The sequence below is a fragment of the Rhagoletis zephyria genome, unplaced genomic scaffold, assembly GCF_001687245.7.
Source record: "Rhagoletis zephyria isolate East Lansing unplaced genomic scaffold, Rhagoletis_zephyria_1.1 Rzeph_scaffold_01406, whole genome shotgun sequence".
NCBI classification, from domain to species: domain Eukaryota; kingdom Metazoa; phylum Arthropoda; class Insecta; order Diptera; family Tephritidae; genus Rhagoletis; species Rhagoletis zephyria.
This window is the reverse complement of record NW_016158490.1, coordinates 70,294-93,281: the sequence shown is the minus strand read 5'-3', so window position 1 is coordinate 93,281 and position 22,988 is coordinate 70,294. Positions and strand designations below refer to the sequence as shown.

The following is a 22,988-nucleotide window of genomic DNA, read 5'->3' as shown; positions in this document are numbered from 1 at the left end:
AAGGAGGCCCCACTGCGATGGAAAGACCAAGTGGAGAAAGACTTGGCTTCACTTGGCATTTCCAATTGGCACCAGTTGGCACAGAAGATAAACGACTGGCGTGCTTTGTTGAACTCGGCCAAAATAATTTAGGCGGTTACAACGCCAAATAAGACGAAGAATATGTTACGCCTATAGTACTTAGTTTTAGATATTTTGCTTTATTGTGGCCTACGAAAGCCTCAGGAGGCTATTGTGCTGTTAAGAAAGGTTCTCGCCAATCATATCCACTTCTTTAGAATCGATACCGCAAGATCTTGTACAGGTTTCTTTCGACACCAAGTTTCCGGCGAAATTTAGTAAAATCTCCAATGGAGTTTTAGCTAAACTGTCAATATCACGAAAAAATGGTTAGTATTCCGGTGAGGGGACAAATGATAGCTCCTCTTTGGTCTTTAAATAGTTATGACAGAAGAAAGTTTAAATTACACGTGTTGAGTTTAACCACAGTGACTACTTAAGGCTTGGGTCAATGAAGAGAATAGCCGCTTGGCTAAAACCACAAACTCTGATGCATTTTACGTGGTACCTGCTGACGACGGCTAAAACCCACGGTGCTCAGAAACACAGCGGTTCAAAACAATGCGTTGATTAGCGCTCCGAAACGCAAGCAGTCCGGAATCGACACACTAACCATTTTGGTTGAATTCGAGGCCTACCTAAACCTCTGCCGTGCGTTGGGTCGAGCACCCGGTTGCAGTGCTACTCCACATCAAGCCAAAAAAAGTTCGCTCTACCCGCATTTCGGTTTAAACCACAACCACCACGATACTCCCCGAGGGATCGTACCCAAGAAGAGGTCATATTAAACTCTGGGGGCTCCTGTTCCTTTTTGCATCTGAATTAAGTCTCCGGTCAGACCTCATAGCCGAAATGACTTCCAGTCAATAAGAAGAAAATCCAGACTCAGACAAAATCTGAAACCCGGGTTTTCGCGGACATAATTACCATCCCTAATGTACTCGTAAGTCACCCAGCCGTTGGAGTTATTGTCCCTATTCCTGTTCGCTATTTATGTTTAAAAGGGGCCTGCGTAAAGAGCCCGTCTGCGAAACCACTAAGCCCCGCCTGGGTCGGTTTGTCCATCTATCGTTGTCGCCCAGCTCAACTAACAGTATACCCAAGAAACGAGTTGTTTTGACGGGGTCGGACCAAAATGAGCATTTATATGTCGAGAGTCTAAGTAGATGGCGACCGATTCTTTATGAATGCCGTTGATTACTCGCCGGTGCGTCGTCTGGTTTAGTGATTGGTCGATGTAGGTCTGAACCGCGTCGGTGTACACGTCAAGATGCCTTCTGACGTGCCCGGGCGGAGGATTTTCCTCAATAAAGGGGCTGTTAGGGTGCACACAGGCCTGTGGTATCCCTCCACAAATTGTTTGCTGATCATTTTGCTGTAATGACTTTTGAAATGAGCTTCGCGGCAGATAGTAGATCCTTTTTCTTGGTTTCTCCAAACAGGCCAGTCCTTGAAGTTAGCTGAGTGGGGAATTTATTTGTTTTTTCTCCAACCAGACGAGCACGGCGAGACATATAAGTATGTATGTACATATATGCTAGGATGGGTTTCGAAACGCTTTCGTACATGCAACTTGCTAATTTTAATCACAGGCTTAATTCAATGCAAAAGTTTCATCTTTTCAGCCCAGTATTTTTCATAGACATCGACTCGAGCCCTGTCTGAGCTGCGAGTTAGAGCAATTAAAAAAAAATTAGCTAAACATCGTATGATACTTAAGTAAATATATACCAATTTTAAGATATAAATAATTTGTAGCTGCCCTTCTATTTTTATATCATAAACATTCTACGGTATCTTTTTTTTTATTTCTTGCATTTTTATTATTCTTTCAATATTGTTATTGTTAGCCGCATTCTTTCATTCAATGAATTTTAATGACCGCCAATTCGTTAAGTCATAAAATGCTGCCGCTCTACTGATTTTCAATTGCAAAACTAAAAGAGAAAAAAAATGATAAATAAATATAAAGATAATTAAAAACAACAAAGAAAGCTTAAGAAAAATATTTGTAAAGCAAACATCCTGAAAAGGCATTGAACTAAATACGTGAGCTGTGCGACAAATATGAAACTAATGTATGTATGTAGCTGCTCGTTAGGAATAGCAGCAACGCTACCAAGCAACATAGTAATGCCTTAGCCCATAATCCAAAGAAGGACGGCTTAAACCAGCTTAGACGCTGAGTAAATAAACTTAAGCGCTTCGCACTCCAGTGCGCCCGAATCCCAATTTGGCTAAAACAAATTGTGTGAGCCACCGCGGCATAACTGCGACGCTACAGACCATATTTGATTGCACATTTCGAACTACAAATCTAATCACAAAATAATTGACATTTCACAGCGAGGCTGGCAAGCAGGCAGGCAGGCAGATAAAATTTATTTTATAATAACCGCGCAAGCATAAGATGCAATTCAAGAAAGTTTCACGCACTTCTGACTCACTGGAGGATCCAGTTTAACTCAGCATAAATCAAAATCNAGATAAACGACTGGCGTGCTTTGTTGAACTCGGCCAAAATAATTTAGGCGATTACAACGCCAAATAAGACGAAGAATATGTTACGCCTATAGTGCTTAGTTTTAGATATTTTGCTTTATTGTGGCCTACGAAAGCCTCAGGAGGCTATTGTGCTGTTAAGAAAGGTTCTCGGCAATCATATCCACTTCTTTAGAATCGATACCGCAAGATCTTGTACAGGTTTCTTTCGACACCAAGTTTCCGGCGAAATTTAGTAAACTCTCCAATGGAGTTTTAGCTAAACTGTCAATATTATCGAAAAAATGGTGCATAGGGTTTCCTCGGGGTGAGGGCTTTCGCATAGGAAGTGCTGGCTGGGTTCCACCTCTTCCTCATCACGTTTTGTAGTACTCCGCACTCGGTGGGCATGCATCCAGTCGTACAGTCCGCTTTAGTATTCCGGTGAGGAGCCAAATGATTGCTCCTCTTTGGTCTTTAAATAGTTATGACAGAAGAAAGTTTAAATTACACGTGTTGAGTTTAACCACAGTGACTACTTAAGGCTTGGGTCAAACTCTGATGCATTTTACGTGGGTACTTGCCGCCGACGGCTTAAACCCACGGTGCTCAGAAACACAGCGGTTCAAAACAATGCGTTGATTAGCGCTCCGAAACGCAAGCAGTGCGAAATCGACACACTAACCACTTTGTTGAATTCTTTTTGTATCAGAATTAAGTCTCCGGTCAGACCTCATAGCCGAAATTACTACCAGTCAATAAGAAGAAAGTCCAGACTCAGACAAAATCTGAAACCCGGGGTTTCGCGGACATAATTGCCATCCCGAATGCACTCTTAAGTCACCCAGCCGTTGGAATTATTGTCCCTATTTCTGTTCAAAAGGGGCCTGCGTAAAGAGCCCGTCTGCGAAGCCACTAAACCCCGCCTGAGTCGGTTTGCCCACAGATCGTTGTCGCCCAGCTTAACTAACAGTAGACCCAAGAAACGAGCTGTTTTGACGGGGTCGGACCAAAATGAGAGGAGTGTTAGTTGAGTGGGATGTGAAGAGGTGGACACATTTGTAGGCGATATCGGGGTCGAATCTGGACAAGTAGCTGTAGAGGCGGCTACAATACCCTAACCGTAATTAGGCCAGAGTTTCGCGGGTCTCTCGTGGCAGTCGAAGCTCAGAGTCTGCAGTAGGTGGTGATTGGGCTCCGATCACGGCATTTATATGTCGATAGTCTAAGTAGATGGCGACCGACTCTCTTTGAATGCCGTTGATTAATCGCCGGTGCGTCGACGGGTCTAGTGGTTGGTCGATGTAGGTCTGAACCGCGTCGGTGTACTCGAAAAGATGCCTTCTGACGTGCCCGGGCGGAGGATTTTCCTCAATAAAGGGGCTGTTAGGGTGCACACGCCTGTGGTATCCCTCCACAAATTGTTTTCTGATCATTTTGTTGTGATTTGTTTCTTCTTTAGTTCTGCTTGGGAAAGACTGTACTAACTTTCGATTCTCGGTAATGACTTTTGAAATGAGCTTCGCGGCAGATAGTATATCCTTTTTCTTGGTTTCTCCAAACGGGCAGTCCTTGAAGTTAGCTGAGTGGGGAATTCATTTGTGTTTTCTCCAATCAGACGAGCACGGCGAGACATATAAGTATGTATGTATATGCTAGGATGGGTTTCGAAACGCTTTCGTACATCCAACTTGCTAATTTTAATCACAGGCTTAATTCAGTGGAAAAGTTTCACCTTTTCAGTCCAGTATTTTTCATAGACATCGACTCGAGCCCTGTCTGAGCTGCGAGTTAGAGTAATTAAAAAAAAAATTAGCTAAACATCGTATGATACTTAAGTAAATATATACCAATTTTAAGATATAAATAATTTGTAGCTGCCCTTCAATTTTTATATCATAAACATTCTACGGTATCTTTTTTTTATTTCTTGCATTTTTATTATTCTTTCAATATTGTTATTGTTACCCGCATTTTTTTATTCAATGAATTTTAATGACCGCCAATTCGTTAAGTCATAAAATGCTGCCGCTCTACTGATTTTCAATTGCACAACTAAAAGAGAAAATATATGATAAATAAATATAAAGATAATTAAAAACAACAAAGAAAGCTTAAGAAAAATATTTATAAAGCAAACATCCTGAAAAGGCATTGGACTAAATACGTGAGCTGTGCGGCAAATATGAAACTAGTGTATGTATGTAGCTGCTCGTTAGGAATAGCAGCAACGCTACCAAGCAACATAGTAATGCCTTAGCCCATAATCCAAAGAAGTACGGCTTATACCAGCTTAGACGTTGAGTAAATAAACTTAAACGCTTCGCACTCCAGTGCGCCCGAATCCCAATTTGGCTAAAACAAATTGTGTGAGCCACCGCGGCATAACTGCGAAGCTACAGACCATATTTGATTGCACATTTCGAACTACAAATCTAATCACAAAATAATTGACATTTCAAAGCGAGGCAGGCAGGCAGATAAAATTTATTTTATAATAACCGCGCAAGCATAAAATGCAATTCAAGAAAGTTTCACGCACTTCTGACTCACTGGAGGATCCAGTTTAACTCGGCATAAATCAAAATTGAAATGCCTCAAACGCTATGCTTTCAATCAAAATGCGGTTGAAAACCTGATTGACAGAATCTGGTAACGTGACAGTGATAGCATGCGTACATACATATACGACCCAGGTATCCCAGATAAAATCCATATATACTTATGTGTGCATTTAAGCGCACACTGCCTCTTTCTTCGATATGCCCAACGGCAACCAACTTCACACTTTTGTCTGTAACAAGAGTAGTGTAGCGCTAAAGCTAGCAAGCGCACACGCAGAAGCCGCTTAAGTAAGTAAAAGGTGAATCTGGGATTTTCGAAGCATTTAAGCGTGGGCAGGTGAAAAGCGGATTTGATGTGAAATACTCATATTTTGTAAGTAAGCAGAAATAAAAGAAGAAACTTATGGAATACTAAAATTTATTGCTTGATTTAAGCTCACGAATAAAGGTTTCAATTCGGTTTAGAAATTTTTATAAGTTATGATGAAAATTTATTTGGCGGATAAAGTGTGGGCAACGAAGAGCGTACTAATAAATTTAGTAACTTATACATATGCATATGGCTCGCCACAGGCAGAATAAGGNGGATTTGATGTGAAATACTCATATTTTGTAAGTAAGCAGAAATAAAAGAATAAACTTATGGAATACTAAAATTTATTGCTTGATTTAAGCTCACGAATAAAGGTTTCAATTCGGTTTAGAAATTTTTATAAGTTATGACGAAAATTTATTTGGCGGATAAAGTGTGGGCAACGAAGAGCGTACTATTAAATTTAGTAACTTATACATATGCATATGGCTGGCCACAGGCAGAATAAGACTGTGAATAATATTTATTTATGTAAACCAGAGCTGTGAAATGTTTGGCTGTCTTTCAGATTATTCATGTGACATATTTTTTAGAGTGTGTATACTATATCTGGGCCACGATCAAAGCCCCAGTCGGTATGGTGGATCAAAGAACTGGGACAACATACATGGACGGCACGGAAGCTCTTTAACAAGGTTAAACGTAGCCGCCATGAGGAAGACTGGGACAAATAAAGAACCAGCTTTAGCAAATACCCGAGTAGTATTCGGGCTGCAAAGAAAGAATTCTGACAAGAGGTCTGCAGAGACGATGGAGACCACAAATCAGGCGTCAAGGTTCCAAGAGGTATTGACCAGATGGCTCTTGGACGATCTCTAGCCAGCGCGCCCTTGAATATTGAATAGAAACCTACTTTCCAGGTAGCATGGACTAAATTGTCAGTAATAAAATGACAAATCGGCCTCGTGTTTCTATAGACGGACGGCGTGATGCCCGCTATGCTACAATACTGATGTACGACTCTGGTGCTACATTTAACAACTATTTTTGCCAGATGCTTCAAAAGTGGGTATGTACCAAACAACACGCATATCGTAAAGGTATATCCATTGAAAGCATGCTTCACAAAGTGGTAGGAAAACCACCAGAGGCATGCCTCAAGGGGGCGTACTATCCCCTCTCCTCTGGCTTTTAGTGGTGAACCAAATGCTTGGAGATTTTTAAAACTAGGAGAACAGGGTTGTCTACTACACCGACGATTTAGTGATACTCATCACTAGCAACTTCTTGTCAACGAAAAGTGAACTAATGGAGAGTGAGCTGAGTGATATCTCTAAGTGCGCTAAGCAGAATGGATTAGGGTTTAACTCCTCCAAGACAGAACTGGTATAGTTTACAAGGAAAACCAAAGTACCCACTTTTTCTCTGCCGAAATTGGGGGAAACTACTTCGAATCTATCCTCCGAGGCAAAACACCTTGAAATCTGTCTAGATTAAAATTGAATTGGAAAAATTATTTAGAGGAGAGTACCAAGAAATCTGTAGCAGTATACAACACGTGCAAAGGACCTTTTGGAAAGCAATGGTGAGTATCACCATACGCCACCTATGGGATGTACACCACAGTCATCAGACCAATTAAAAACCAATGGGTCCTTAGTATGGTGGAGGGCTCTAGACAGAGGAAATAACATGAAAACAATAGGAAAAGTTCAAGGACTCGCACGCCTTGTCATATCGGGGCCAGGGAGTAGCGCACCTCGGGTAGGGCTTAACATGATATTTCACCTGCAACCGCTGCACATTTTCAGCCATGGTCCGGCTGCAAAGAGCGCCCTCAGGCTCAGAGAGTTCAATACGTGGAAGGCAATCAATTTCGGACATGAAGCAAAACTTAGTGAAATGAAAAGGGGACCAGAGAAGAATGGGATGTAGGACTGTTAGTAACAGAGGGGATATATCCATCTACACTGATGTTTCAAAGATGGAAAGAGGAACCGGAGACGGTGTCTATACGCAAGACCTGCAGATAAACCGGTCCTTTCGGTTACCAACCGATTGCAGTGTCTTCCAAACAGAGATCTGCGCTATAGTGAGGGCACCAAGTCTTTTACTTAGCAGTAGAGTTACAGAAGACAAAGCCACTATCTTTGTCGACAGTCAAGCAGAACTGAAGGAAATAGGATCAAAAATAGGAAAATCGGGAATTGTATGGAAGTGTCGCACCACGCTGGCGGAACTGAGCTCTACCAACGTCACTCTATGCTGGGTCCCCGGAAATACAAATATTGAAGGGAATGAGTTGGCTGAGAAGATGGCCAAATGCGGCTCAGAGATGCCAATAGAAGAAGCCGTTAGCTCCATACTATCACCGGTTATTATTTAATTATGGAATATTCCATACACGCCCTTCTTACCTAACCGAATCATGTATACTAGAATAACTTGCACTATTAGAGATTTCGGTCTCCAATTAGGGCCCCACGTCCTTGGCGATTAGCTCTTTATATATTTTTTCGTTATATCGTGAGGGATATGAATAAATAACACCTAAAGCAGTAACGCTCCGAGAAAGCCATTACTCTGTGCGCGTTCATATAAAATCTACAGAGAGTTTAGAAGAGTTCCGCCGGCGGAACTGACCTAAAGACTCTGGTGATCTAAGAGAGCTTTTATTTTCTGTGCGTGCCCTTATCTAATCTATGTAAAAAGCTTGCGCCGCGGGGCATACTGGGGGACACTGCCTAAAATGAAAAAAAAAAAAAATGGCCGCAGCTTTTTTAAACTTGTTGCACATTGTATATATACGAGTACACGTTAAAAGCTCACTCTCTCTCTCTGTCTGGGGGTTTCTGGTTTGCATTAAAAGAGTTGACAACTTCGCAGACACGGGTGCTGAGAATTTAAGCTTGTATATACACATTTTATACTAACTTACATATAGTAAAAGCTCACAGAGAGCTTAAAAAAGCTTTACATAACTGCTAAGTTTTAGTTGTCACCACCGTAAACCTGCAACGGCCTAAACAAAGTGGGCGGGAAAAGCTTTTAAAGCTTTGGTAAATTTTATGCTGGTGGTGCAGAGAGTAAAAGCTCTTCCTGATCGTTGCTGCCATTAATAGATCATTCTCACACTTTCGCCAGTTTGGAAAATCAAACAATAAATTATGAGTATGAGCAACCGTAAAGCAAATGGAATGTTGTATATACTTTGAACGCCAACTCGCTTTCTAACAGCAATTCAGCAACATTTTCGTAACTTGATTTTTATGGGACATCAAATGTGTGCCGGCGGCCGGCCACACACAATCATAAGCGGAAGGCAAAGGCATGACAGTTACAGGCGCTACTGCATTGAAATATCAGCGCAATAGCAGATAAGAGGCGAGTTTGAGTAAAAAACAACAACAACAACAACAACAATAAATGGACATGAGTTAGAGCAGCATGCGTGTGTGGCAATTAGTGTGGCAGGTATGCAATTCTAATTAAATTAACTGTTAATTATAACGACGCTCGAATGCGAGCGCAATTGTGTATACATATACATACATACATACATACATATGTATGAATGCTTATGTGCGTGAATATTTATGAATGGGGATTGTAAAGCGCTTCAAGGATGTGGGCAAAATGGGCGATTGTCCACATGCCATAGATCATCAGCGTCAAAAAGCGGTTAGAGATGTGTGCGTGCGTGTTTAACACTTGTGCGCGTCTTTATGTCTGTCCATTTTCGCGCGCACACATACATACTTATCTGCTCGTCTTCCTGCCGGAGGCGCGCCATAACTGGCATTACTTACCATGCAGCTGACTGGCGTTGTTGCCACAAAGCACTGCGGTTGCCAGCACTGCGGCAGTAAAATGGCAAATGGCAAGCGACTGAAATGACAAATCACGCGATAACGTGATTTAGTGTTGGTGGCATATGCACGCAAAATGTCATGCATGTACATACATGTATGCATGTGTAGATGGGTATATACATGTGGCATGCAACAAGCGCAGTTATGCGACATTCTCGATATGAAATAAATCAAGTTTGCGACGAGCTAAGTTCAGAATAGTTTTTTACAGCTTCGAAAATAGTGGTTTTGAAAAATGGAACGCAGCCCTAATGAGCTTGACAGATTTGTGGCATGTTCCGGTGGTGTGAAAAAAGTTATGAGAAATGCTTGCAGATGCTTTGCAGTGCTAGTTTGAGAACACGAGCAGCCATTGCCTTTCCTTCGCCTTGTTAGTTTGTTACTATTTAAAACAAATTGCGACACAAGCCCTTGCGCTTGCCACAAGTAAAGTAAACCGCGCGGCAATAAAATAGCCCACTTTATGGCGCTTGTAAATTGTGTTGTTGCATGTACATAGAAATTACTAAGAACCAGTATAACAAGACTTTAAATGAAGCAATTTGCAGAAGGCAAACAGCAGGTGGCAAGCAATGACCGCCAATTTACTTGCCACACACCCATTGAATGCTGGCCTATCACTAATTCAAGTGCTGCGCTCGCGAATGAAATCTCGAAAAGTGAAATGCGAGCGATACTACATAGTGTGGTTGCAGCAATGAATGCATTTGCCACATTAAGTCCGAGAGTCGCTCGATTTCAATTGCCTGCGTGCTAAGTGCTCTACTAAATACATAATAATGCCATTTTATTGGCAACGAAAGAAATAAATGAGTTTGCCAATTTGACATCAACAAAATTGAATATAAAATGCATTTGCCACATCATGTAGCACCTTCAATATTTCCAACGAAAAGTAGCTTTCCACACGCATTCCTCACTTCACACTAGCATGCGCGCCTCTCCACTCACTTGTGGCATGCAATGTGTGGCACACATTTTTCGCTGCATTTAAAATCGCTCAAATGGAATAACTCACGCCAAAATTGGTGGTAAGTTGTGGCGCGCAGCATTCACCCATATGCATTATATGTCGCTGCTATGACTTTTAGAGCAATCATGAAATATTCAAAACGTGCAACACGCATATTTTGTGTCGTTTAAGTTGTGGCGCGTCCATAACGCAGCGAAGTGCAGGTATTCTCCCTGACTAGCCTGTTCCAAGACCCGCAATGCACCTGTTTTGCTGCCAACCTGCATCACTATGCATCGAGTTAATCGCGCCTACCGTCGTCCGTGCAAGTGCCGCTCGCTTATAAATAAATGTGCTCTCGTTTTGTTATTAATACGCGCCTGCATTTAGTTAATAAACTGTTATACTTCCAAGCCGCAAGTGTACCCCTTTTTCGTCGTGTTTTTCGCCGCGCGCTTTACCAATAATTTTTCTTAATTTTTCCGCCAACTTTGGTTGGGAGAAAGAAAATACCAGAAATGCGTTCATCCAGCGCCATTAAATTTGGTGGGTTGCTGTATCACAATTCATTAGAGTAATTCAAGAGAGTAATTGATTACTATTTATTACAAGTGAGAAAATCTGAGATTCAAAAACTAAGGACCGTTTTCTCAAGTAACTTTTAAGATTTATCTGCCCATCAGACACATTTTTGGAGCATAAAATTTATGTTAGGGGCCAGATAAATTTAAAAATTGGCCCTGAGTGATAAAAGAAAACATATTCGCTAGAAACCCCGCAAAACATATGTATTTCAACAAAACATGTTTGCACAAGTCTACGTTTTGTTGAATGCACGATAAGTTATTCGACCATATTGCCTGTTGGAAACCAGTTCTCCTATAGATACTAACGCCTCGTCGAATGACTGCTCCTCCAGCTTTATAAGGAGCTCGTTCAAATAGATCTTCCTCTGCTGGAATTTTGTTCTAAAAACCTTCAACATTAAACTGCTATACCTATATACTGTACTACTATACTCCAGGTTGTTTGCAGTATACCATTTGGTATCGCATTGCGCCCGACCTGACCTCACAATATCCAAATCTTCTTCGCCCGTGCTAAGTGCTGGTTCTCCCGAACTGTTGGGCCAACCTCAGTTCTCATGCGCTGTATGATGCCTAATGTCGATTTGTATATCAATAGAGCTTTCCTCCTGCCTACTTGGCATTGGGTTGAGCGCCCGTTGGCGACGCAGAAAGAAATTATACTCAGAAAGGTATTCTGCGCAGAAACACTGGGGTCAGCGTAGCCGGAATTGGACTAATGAGAACTATTTCTTCGTTGTTTGGATTTATCTTGGTTCCACAAAATTTTAGGGCTCAAGGGTCCAAAATAACAAACTGATGACGGGGCTCTATTTTGGAGGAAACAGTACCGTAAAGCTTCCTACAAGAGAACACAGTATGAATCCAGACATTATTTTGGGTAGCTCAGTCAAAGTATTCTTTGACTGTTTCGAGACTGTAAATAAAACTTAAGTCGGCTGGCATTTTTGGGTGGACTCAGAAGATTTTCTGAAAACCGCTCGCATCTCTTCTAGAACGATCTATGAATAGAAGTTGGCGCTAACCTTTGCTGCGAAATGAACTAAGCTTTAACATTTGAAGGTACCGGATTCAAGGATATAGGCTGACGAATTGTCAGGCCTCACAGCATCTAATTTGAACATAGCAGAGACTGTCAAGAGCCTTAACATAACAGTATTTGCCGAATCCTTCAATAATCTTCTGAGTATGGCTCGTAAAAATTTTGGAGTGATACCAACAACCAAAAACAACCAAGTGTTTCCTGAATAGACCAGGCAGGGAAGTGCGAAATTTCTTCTGAAGCAGGAAGTTGGGAAGTCTTGATGGGGCTGTTTATTTACAGGTTTCTATCTAGTTGCATTTCCAATAAATATTTGTTTTTATATTTGGTTCTCGCCTTTCTCGTTAGAGTTTGCAGCCGTCTAGACGCATCTGGAATCACAACAGACAGACGCATCTTTTGGTTCCAGAAAATTGCGAGAGGTATTCCTTTGACCTTAAAAAATTCTCCGAAGTCTCGATAGCGTCAAAACTTAGATTGAATGAACTAGTTGTAAAATATGAAAACTTTTTTTTTGTTTTCCGAATTTTTTATGTTTAAAATGGAGTTTTTGCAGCGGTCATTAAATAAATTAAATGAATACATTCGCCAATCAAGGAACAAGTTGGAACTTTAGCAAGGTCGAATAGTAATTTCTTGATGATGTATACTAAATTCAATAAAAGCTCAAAATTTTGCAAAACAGTTTTCTATGGGGCCCGAAAAAGAATTTCAACGTTGCTCGCGCAACACTCACACTCCCAACTGCGAATTGCCACCGTATCCCCAACACCTTAACAGCAACGCTAAATACTAGCGGCACAATGGTGGTCACCGCCATAATTGAGCCACATACATATGTATGTAGTATATCTATGTATGTATGTTCGTAAAAGTGCACAGCAGGCGCTGTTGTAGTTATTATTGTAACAACAAGCAGACAATAAACGACACAGAATAACCTGCAACACATTAAATATGTGGCAGCAAGCAGCGTCGACCGCCAAGAACTAAAGCAACCTCAAGCCCTTAAAATTATTTTGCTGTAATGCAGCTGCCTGTTTACTGTGGTACTTTTTGTGGTGCGGCAGCTAAACAAATGGTCGGTTGCAAAACTACTGACCACAAAACGCACACATGCAACAAGCAGTAAAATACATGCCAGCGATGGAAGTTGTTGATTTACAAGGGCGCTATGATGACTGTTGCTTCTGCTGCAGACGTGATGCATGCAACCGAGAAGCAGCGAGTAAGTGCCTTTGCATGCAATGCAACAAATGGGGCGCTGGCCCTATTAAGGTAGCTATTGCTGCAGCACGCATTGTTATTCGCTTTGCTGCTGCTGCTGCTGCTGCTACTGCATGCCTCGTTGAACGTTCACTCAGTCGGTCGGTTGGTTGGTTGGTTGAATGATTGAACGTGCAAAGTGTGTAATCAAAACATTTTCTTCACATACTCAGTCACATTGCGCTTCTCACCTGCAAGCTGCGGCACAGATAAAACGAAAAAAAGATATTGCAAAGTAAGTTGCCACATAACGTATGTTTGTATGTATGTGTAGATTTGTATTCGGCGCTTGATGCATGCAATAAATCGCACTTCGCGTCTACCTCAAGTGGCAGCGCTTCACCTGCCACACTGCCGCGTACTTGTGGCATGTACGTTTCACTTAGCTTCCTGCGTGCGCTGGGAATCATTATCATCTTTTGCTTTTGCGTGGCGCGTTCAGTTACATCCTCCCTTCCCTCTTCCTGCCGTCTTCCACTCGTTGCACGTTGTGGTTGAGTGCTGCAGAAATTTTAATTAAATTAAAAATTAATATCACATTTGTGAGTGCTACCTATCGCAACAAACCTTCGTAGGTTCGTATCGCATGGCAGTTATGTGGATCTCTTTGTTGGCATGTGTTGCAATGTCGATGACAGCGATAAGAAAACAACTTTTCAGCATAGAGTTCACGGTATTTGGAAATTAATGAGTAGAAAATGAAATCACGGAAGCATTGAAAGAGAAGTGTATAAGGAATTTTAATTGGCAGTGATTTCCTTGGAAAAAGCATGTTTTTCGCACAATGTTTATATGGACTTCACTTAATCTCAACAGAGTTCTTCAAAGTATCAAAAAAAGTCTTTCGTAATACATACAATTGTCAATTCTGACAACTATCCTAAAAGCTCTTCTCTGTCTTTCTGTTGGTCTCTTAGCAATAAGTTTTCTAGGAATTAAATAAAATTACAAAAAATTCTCTAAAAATTAAATGAAAGAAAAAAATATCATTCTTTTCTAAATAAGAAAATCTAAAAAAAATGAAATAAAAAAATTAACCAAAAAATAAATAACATAAGCTCTTCTTTTTTGAATTCTAAAAATAAAAACAAAATTACTATTTTGAAGCGAGGTGGGCTGAATATACAAGAGCTTTCCGCCAAAAGAGGTTTTCTCCAATAAACTTGACAAGGGGGAATTTTTTTTAGGACTTTCGTGTCAGAATAACCAAAATCTTCAAAACTATCTTGCCTACTGTCCTTCAATTGTCTTACAAAAGACTTTCAACTATCTACGCCAGAATTGCCCTATAAATCCGCAATGATCAGAGAGAGCTTTTGCTCTGCGGATACACATACGTAAAAAATCCACAGATATCTTTAACAGGCTTCTCACCGAGATATTTTTTAGACGTGACTGATTTTGACAAAGTCTTTGACGTTAGATCAGCGAAGGGTAGGAAGAGCTCTTACTCTGCATGCGCCAATATAAAATATACAGAAAGCTCAAAAAAGCCCTGCCCCGTGTAAGGCGATGCCCATCACCGCTTTGGATTGCAACTCATGGATAAACAACCGTATCAAAATAGTTGGACGAGTCCCTTCTTTCAAGTATGTGTGCTATTATCATTGCCTTTATTTTTGTTATTATACTATTCTCGTTTAGATTTCTCAACACAGCCCCCTTTAGAACAGATACGGTCAAAACTTGAACTGTAAACAGAGCGTCTTTTAAGCTTTTACGATCCCAGTGCCATTGTATCAGTCTTATTGTCTACATCAAAATCAAGTTTTTTTTTGTAGCTTTCTCGATTATGCTTACCTTTCGTTGTGATCTCAACAGCATATACCTCAGCCTGAAATATGCATCTCAGCCTGGAATATGCTCAGACTAATAGTTTAGAGGACTATCTCAAAGGCAGTTTCTAAGTGAAGGCTTCACTTCTTGTTCCAATGCCCATTTTGGTGTCATCTGTAGGACCAATGATTACAACGATATTAAGCTCACGGTCGAAGGATTTCGAAGCTGCGATCAAAGTTAGCTGTAGATCTGATAATCACAAATTCTGTACTCGCTCCACCTCAACTTAAATGTTATCACATAGCACACAACGACGTTTATAGTGTACTTAGTACTGTGTTTCTCTAAGTACGCTATGTATCTAAAATTGTTTAAGTTTCAACATCTTGAACTATTTATTCTATACCTACGAATGTCTTCAGCCATGGACTCACACCCCCTACCACAAAAAATCCTTGTTTTGAGGAGCTATAGATATAGTGCTAAGATATTTTCTAGAACCTTCTGTAGTATGAGCCTCCGCCAAAACAATGGTAGTGCTAATTTTGTTTTTTAATACTTCCACTTTCTACTTTCGATCCAATTAAAATTTTCGCAATTAACAATGCCGTCTCTTTGTTGGTCCTTTCATTATAAAAAAAATACGCCTCATCAAATTTAAATACTCTTCCAAACTGGTCTGCCAGCCACTTCAGTATTCTACGTTACATACAAAATCCATTTTTGTAATTAAAAATTGCGAAGAAGATGGAAAAATGAAAGCGACCAAAATTTACATCAATAGGGGGTCATTAAGATGACACTGCCGCCAATTCAAGCGAATAATAATAACAGAAAAAAACAATAACAACTAATGAACGAAATAAGACGAAAGGGGCAATCGATGACAAACGAAAGCGATACACAAACAATACCTATCAATAATAATAACAATCAAGCAGAGAAATGCTAATGGCGACACAGTAGCGACATAGCGATGATTTAAAAGTTTCAAGTAGAGAAAATATACAAAGCTGAAGCGAAAATAATTAAAATGAAAAATATGCATGCGGCGTAAGAAAACAAATGAAATGAATAAAATGTCGCTTGAGGCGCGTGGTCTACCAAAACTGTCATTGGACAGCTATGTATGTAGGCTGGCTGATCAAATTGAACGACTCGATTTCAGCGTGAATGGAAAGAAAAACCTCATGCGACCACTTACTCACTCGCTCAATCACTTAATGGCTCATTGTCTGGCTTTTTCCTTTCATTTGCGTAGATACCGAGTATCATAAAATCTTTTTTAATTGCCCTGTCATGCAGCGTCATTAAGTGGGTATTTAAATTTTTTCGTTTGTCGGGCTTTGAGCACGCCACGCTGACCTCAGCGACATCATTGCTCTTTTTTTTTTTTAATAAAGATTAATATATTTATTTTCACTGTGCCTGTTTGGGTAATTTTCTTAAATTCATGCACGGCTACATTTCGTAACTTACGCTTGTGTCGCGAGCTGTCGCTCCTTAAACCGCCAATTTTTGTGTGTGCCACAAAGTGTTGCCATTTCTCGCGTCCCACGACGCCCGCACGCTGCCTTCTCGCCTAGGTCCATCCCTTGACGGGACGAACGTTCACAGTAGCTAAGCTCACTTACTTAGCTCACCTCCAAGTCTTTTCCAGTCTTTACCTTTCTTTTTTTTATTATTTCTGTGTCATTTAATCACAGCAAAATGTGTCAATTTACATGAAAATCGTTTTCTCACATCTGCCGGTCTTTGCACCATTCCAATTCGCACAACGCCACGTCGCACGTACATATGTGTGTGGATTTACTTCGACCCCCTCTGTCTTTCCTCTCCTTTCTTTTCCACAACCGTTTTATTCATTCAAAATAAGAAATGTGGTTTGGTTTTATGGCCTACTTACTCGTATTGGCGGCAGCTTAAGTGTCATTATGCTTCATGTTGCCTTTTATGCAGAGACACAAATATGTTGATATACATACATATGTACATGTATATGTACTTACTTATGTATATGCAACACTTCTGGCAGTTTTGAAGATGTGTTGCAAAAATCGTTAGTGCCACTAAAAATATCTTGATTGTGTTAGTCTCATTCTCAAGCTGAAGTTTCGTTCGAACAACAAAAAAATTTAAAACCGAAACGAAGATTAAATTGAAATTACAAAAAATATACATTTTCTGTTTAAAACCATAAAATCTAAAAATTAAAAAAAAAAACAATCGAAAAAGTAGGAAATAGTACTTAAACATTTAACGAAATAAAAAAATATTTTTATTTTTGAGACAATGTCTATAAATTAAAAGAAAATTAACATAAATATAATAAAATAAGGAATATAAGAAAATAAAATAGAAAATAATAAAACTAGATCCTAAAAATTAAATGAAGTGAATATATATTTCTAAAACAATACAATCTAAAATCAAAAAGGAAATTGAATTTAAAAAATAAAAAAAATAGTAATTAAACATTTAAAAAATAATAAAATACAAAATAAAAAAAAATAAATTTAAAAAATAATAAATTAAAAAAAATTTAAGATATATATATTTTTCTTTCAAAACCATAAAATCTTGAAATTAAAATAAAATTAAATTAGAAAAAAAAAAAATTAATCAAACAAAGAAGGAAATAATACTTAAACATTAAATGAAATAAAAAAATATATTTTTATTATTGAAAGAACGTCTACAAATTAAAAGAAAACTAACTTAAAGAATACAAGAAAATAAAATAAAAAAACATTACAATTAGATACTAAAATTAAATGAAGTAAAAAATATATACTTTTTTAAAAGAATATAACCTAAAACCAAAAATAAAATACAAATAAAAAATGTACAAAATAATAAAATTGGTTTCTAAAAATTTAATGGAATTGAAAAAATATATATATTTTCCTTTTTAAAACCATAAAATCTTAAAAATAATGAAATAAAATATGTTACTAAAAATTAAATTGGATTAAAATAAAAGCTTATAAAAAATGATTTTTAAGCAAAAAACCAAACCGACTTCAATCTATACATAGTATAAAGGAAAGTAGAGATTCTTTGCACGCGGTAATCTCGAAAACTACTGAACGGATTTTGACGAGATTTTCTTTAGTATACTCTGTATCGACAGGAGAGTGACCTTTTTTATTTAGAATTTTAATAGGGTTGCCACCTGTCTAAAAAACTATAAGATCCGCACCGTTGGATTACAAAAGATGAGGTGTCAAATGAAAAGGATTGGCCTTTAAAAAAGCACAAATGAATAACGAAAAGACTTGGCCTCTACATACACATTAATGTATTAATTTTCTGACTAGGGTTGCCACCTATTAAAAAGTTAAAAGATTTTCGCGGTTCGTCGGATTACAAAATGAGATACCAAATGAAAGGGCCTGGCCTTCGCATGTACAAAAGTTTTCATATTTTAATAGGGTTTCCGCCTATTTAAAAATTACTATCTATCTATCTACACATAGTATAAAGGAAAGTCGAGATATTTTGAAAACGCTAATCTCAAAAAATACTGAACGGATTAAAAGAAGATTTTTTAAGTTTAATTTGTATCGAAGGGATATTATCTTTAGCACTTTAAATTCCTATAGGGTTGCCACATGTCTAAAAAATTATAAAATCCGCCCTGTCCGTTGGATTACAAGAAATAATGTGTCAAATAAGATTTAGATTTTCAATAATGACTATATTTTTGAGTAGGGTAACAACTTTTTAAAAATTATAAGTTCTTCACCGTTTGATGGACTAAAAACTGAGGTACCAGTGGTCTCTGCATGTGCACTAAGTTTTTTTTTTTTTTGAGTGGGGTTGCCATCTATTTAAAAATTATGTATGTATGTATACTATGCGAGGGCGTTTCTTATTAATGACATTAGATTTGCACAGTTCATTCAAATAAAAAATAAGGTGTCAAATGAAAAGGCTTGACCTTCCGATTTGCAGTAAGGTTTTATTTTTGGAAGAGGGTTGCAAACTGTGCGAAAAATTAAAAAAATTTGGGCTGTTCGGTAGATTACAAGAAATGAGGTGTGAAATGAAAGGGCTGGGCCTTCAGATTATTTTTTTAGTAGGTTTGGTTTTTGATCGCACTTTTTTTAATATTTACGAGGCCGGCTAGTTCTCATATAAATCTTTAAGATTATCGTTAATTTCTTCATGATCCAATGATGACCACTTGTGAGGTAACGCCTTTCCTTTCAAAAAAATTATAGAAATCGGTTAACGTTGTCCAAAATTATGCGGTAACATATATAAAAAAAAGTCGGTTAAAAAATATATTTTTCTTTTTAAGACATTTGCTCGTTCAATCGGCCATTTCGACAGCTTTTCACTACGAGTGATGAATAACAGAGCTTTTTTTCTAATGCCGAATTTCCACTTGGCATTAAGGGCCGTTTTCTAATGTAAGCAGTAAAGTTGCCTTTACTAACAGGGCAGATAAATTGTTCCTCAATTTAAAGTGTTTTCGTTTTCTTACCTTGCCGGTAAAAATAAATTTGTTATTCCGTAGAGTGAAACTTCACTACATTCGTCATAAAATTTCAAAGGTTGGCAATGCAAAATAAGCAAATATAGAGCAAGAGCAACTGTTAGCAAAAACCAAAACCTTGGTTGAAATACCTAATATATCTGGCTCATGAACCAAAACCGAACCAAAATTTAAAGTTGGGCACAAATTTTAAAGGTTGCATCGGGTGAGCAACAGTTTATCGATTCGAGAAATTAATGCGCTGATGAGAAAACGAAAACTCGTATATCGAGACGATAAAGTGGCCGGTAAACTAAAGGTTAGATGAGAAAACGGCCCTAAGATGACAAAAAATGTACAAAAGCCATTTATAAAATGCCATGTGGAAACAGAGGTATTTTTTTATGCCAATATTTTTAATAAATATTTTGTCATTTAAGGCTCAGTGGAAATCCTATCCTATATCCCCTTCCTCTGTAAATGTAAACGACTAGCAAAATTAACTATGTACATAAAATTAACTACGTATTCTCGAAGCGAAAACTTTTAAATTTTTGCTTCGCAAATACTTCATCCAAAACCTATTTACGCTACTTGCATTAATGATCTCATTTTGGATGCAATAATACTGCAGTTAATTTTGAGAGCTTATTGGAATTTTTCATAGCTGCAAAGTGATTTTTTAAGTACTTAACAATGTACATATTTTTTCTTCCAAGCGATTGCAAAAAGTAAAGCGTATGCAGCTGACCAACTGCTCCATATACTGCCAATGAACAGACCAGACGTCAATAAATTGGCAAACATGTTGCCATGGTGGTACGCAGGGTATATCAAACTCATTAAGCATGTCTAAAGGCGACCGGAGGGTCCAACGTCAACACACTATTGAAGTTTCACAAAAAGCTACAATGGAAATACATGCATATATACATATGTACATAGTATGTAAAAGACAAAAAAAATACAAAAAAAGACTTGACAACCACACAGACATTGCACAAAAAAAAAATGCAAAAAAACGGCAGGGGTCTCGAAGAAGTTGTTTGTTGGAAATTCGTTTTCGCATACAAGATGTTTATCATTTTTCGTAATTCGATGCCAGAGCCGATGTGAGGCGCATGAGTTATGCAAATGCAGTGGCGGTAATGCAACACTGCATGCAAAACGTCCGCGCATGGGCAGTGTTGCATTTTCTTGTTGGCGGGCCACGCAAGCAATGTTGCCAAGTTTACACAAGTGTTTTTTTCTTCTCTTAATTTCTTATACGTTCGCACCGTATTTTACCGCTCGTTATTCTGCCAGCTGAAAAGTTAAACTAAATATATTTTGCTAATCAAACCATTTAACTGCGCCTGTCAATCACCGTTTTGCGCTTTGCAAATTGCTTTGTGTGGCAGCACCGAATTACTTGTCGCTGTCACTGGTTGCCACTGCAGTTGCGACAGCAAGTAATTTTCGTTGACTCTTTATTGTGATGCTGCTCTTTCTTGTTCTCTTTGTTTTTTTTTTTGTGAGAGTCTGTATTCTGAATTGCCTACGGTTATTGCCGACACATCTGCTTGCACGTCGACTCCTCCACAGCCACTGCGCTGCACATGCAACAGTTTCGCTAAAAAGAGAACAAATAAAATTCAAAAACAAAAAGCTACAAAAAATTAGCAATGACAGCATGGCAGTTAACAAAAACAGGAAGAGACGTACGAAAAAAATCTGAAACGTGCAATTTTACCATTTTCGCTACTTCGTTTCGTACTCAAAGCCGGACAGGCGGCAGCCAGATAGGCGGACAGTTGCAGTCTCTGGCAGGACATGCAGACATATTGGCAGGCAACGGCACTGCNCCGTTTTGCGCTTTGCAAATTGCTTTGTGTGGCAGCACCGAATTACTTGTCGCTGTCACTGGTTGCCACTGCAGTTGCGACAGCAAGTAATTTTCGTTGACTCTTTATTGTGATGTTGCTCTTTCTTCTTCTCTTTGTTTTTTTTTTGTGAGAGTCTGTATTCTGAATTGCCTACGGTTATTGCAGACACATCTGCTTGCACGTCGACTCCTCCACAGCCACTGCGCTGCACATGCAACAGCTTCGCTAAAAAGAGAACAAATAAAATTTAAAAACAAAAAGTTACAAAAAATTACCAATGACAGCGTGGCAGTTAACAAAAACAGGAAGAGACGTACGAAAAAAATCTGAAACGTGCAATTTTACCATTTTCGCTACTTCGTTTCGTACTCAAAGCCGGACAGGCGGCAGCCAGATAGGCGGACAGTTTCAGTCTCTGGCAGGACATGCAGACATATTGGCAGGCAACGGCACTGCCATATAATTTGGTTGCAATTGCTTTGGTCTTTTTTGCGGCTGTAATTTGCCACTATACGATTTTATGTGCCTCCAATCCAAGTACCACTTGTTGGAATGGTCAGGGACGCAGGTGGCGACAAGTGTATATGTATGGTCATACACGCATACATATATACTAGCGAGAAGTAAAAACTTAACTACCCAGTACGTGTACGAATCGATGACAGTAATAAATTGAACAGAGTTTTTATTTGATTCTTTCGTTTGGCTTGAAAGTTGCACCTACTCATTTGCGCTCTCTCAAAAGGGTGGCATTAATTGATGGACATAGTCATAAAAAAGTTGTAATTGTAATGGAGCCATAAAATTCAAAAGCATTTTCGTAGTCTATTCCTTTGTGAGGCAACGAATGAATTGAATTTTAAGCTAAATATTTGTAGCCAATTTCCATAAGTTTGACCGTGTATACAAAGATACTTACTCACCTGCTGTGAGTACATAAATGTGTTCTTGTANGCAGTCTCTGGCAGGACATGCAGACATATTGGCAGGCAACGGCACTGCCATATAATTTCGTTGCAATTGCTTTGGTATTTTTTGCGGCTGTAATTTGCCACTATACGGTTTATGTGCTTCCAATCCAAGTACCACTTGTTGGAATGGTCAGGGACGCAGGTGGCGACAAGTGTATATGTATGGTCATACACGCATACATTATATACTAGCGAGAAGTAAAAACTTAACTACCCAGTACGTGTACGAATCGATGACAGTAATAAATTGAATAGAGTTTTTATTCGATTCTTTCGTTTGGCTTGAAAGTTGCACCTACTCATTTGCGCTCTCTCAAAAGGGTGGCATTAATTGATGGACATAGTCATAAAAAAGTTGTAATTGTAATGGAGCCATAAAATTCAAAAGCATTTTCATAGTCTATTCCTTTGTGAGGCAACGACAGAATTGAATTTTAAGCTAAATATTTGTAGCCAATTTCCATAAGTTTGACCGTGCATACAAAGATACTTACTCACCTGCTGTGAGTACATAAATGTGTTCTTGTAGACTTTTACACTCTCATTTAGGATGTGTTTTATTTGCTAAAGAATTTAAGAGTCGCAATGCTGTTAAATTTTTATGAAAGTAATGCAATGAAAAGGTTTCAATAGTTTAGATAAGAAACTAATTGATCGCTAGATCAGTTTTCGTTCAACTATGAGAGTTCCTTGCACACGCAGAATCCATATGAAATGTGAGAAGAGCTAGTATATCTTCTCTCAGCGTGGTTG

The 22,988-nt window shown here is 38.8% G+C and overlaps 1 protein-coding gene across 2 annotated transcripts in view; it reads left to right on the top strand.

Moving 5' to 3' along the window:
* Window positions 1–22,988, top strand: part of fz (frizzled class receptor) — a 101,940-nt gene that overhangs the window by 21,508 nt on the left and 57,444 nt on the right. The window lies entirely within an intron of this gene.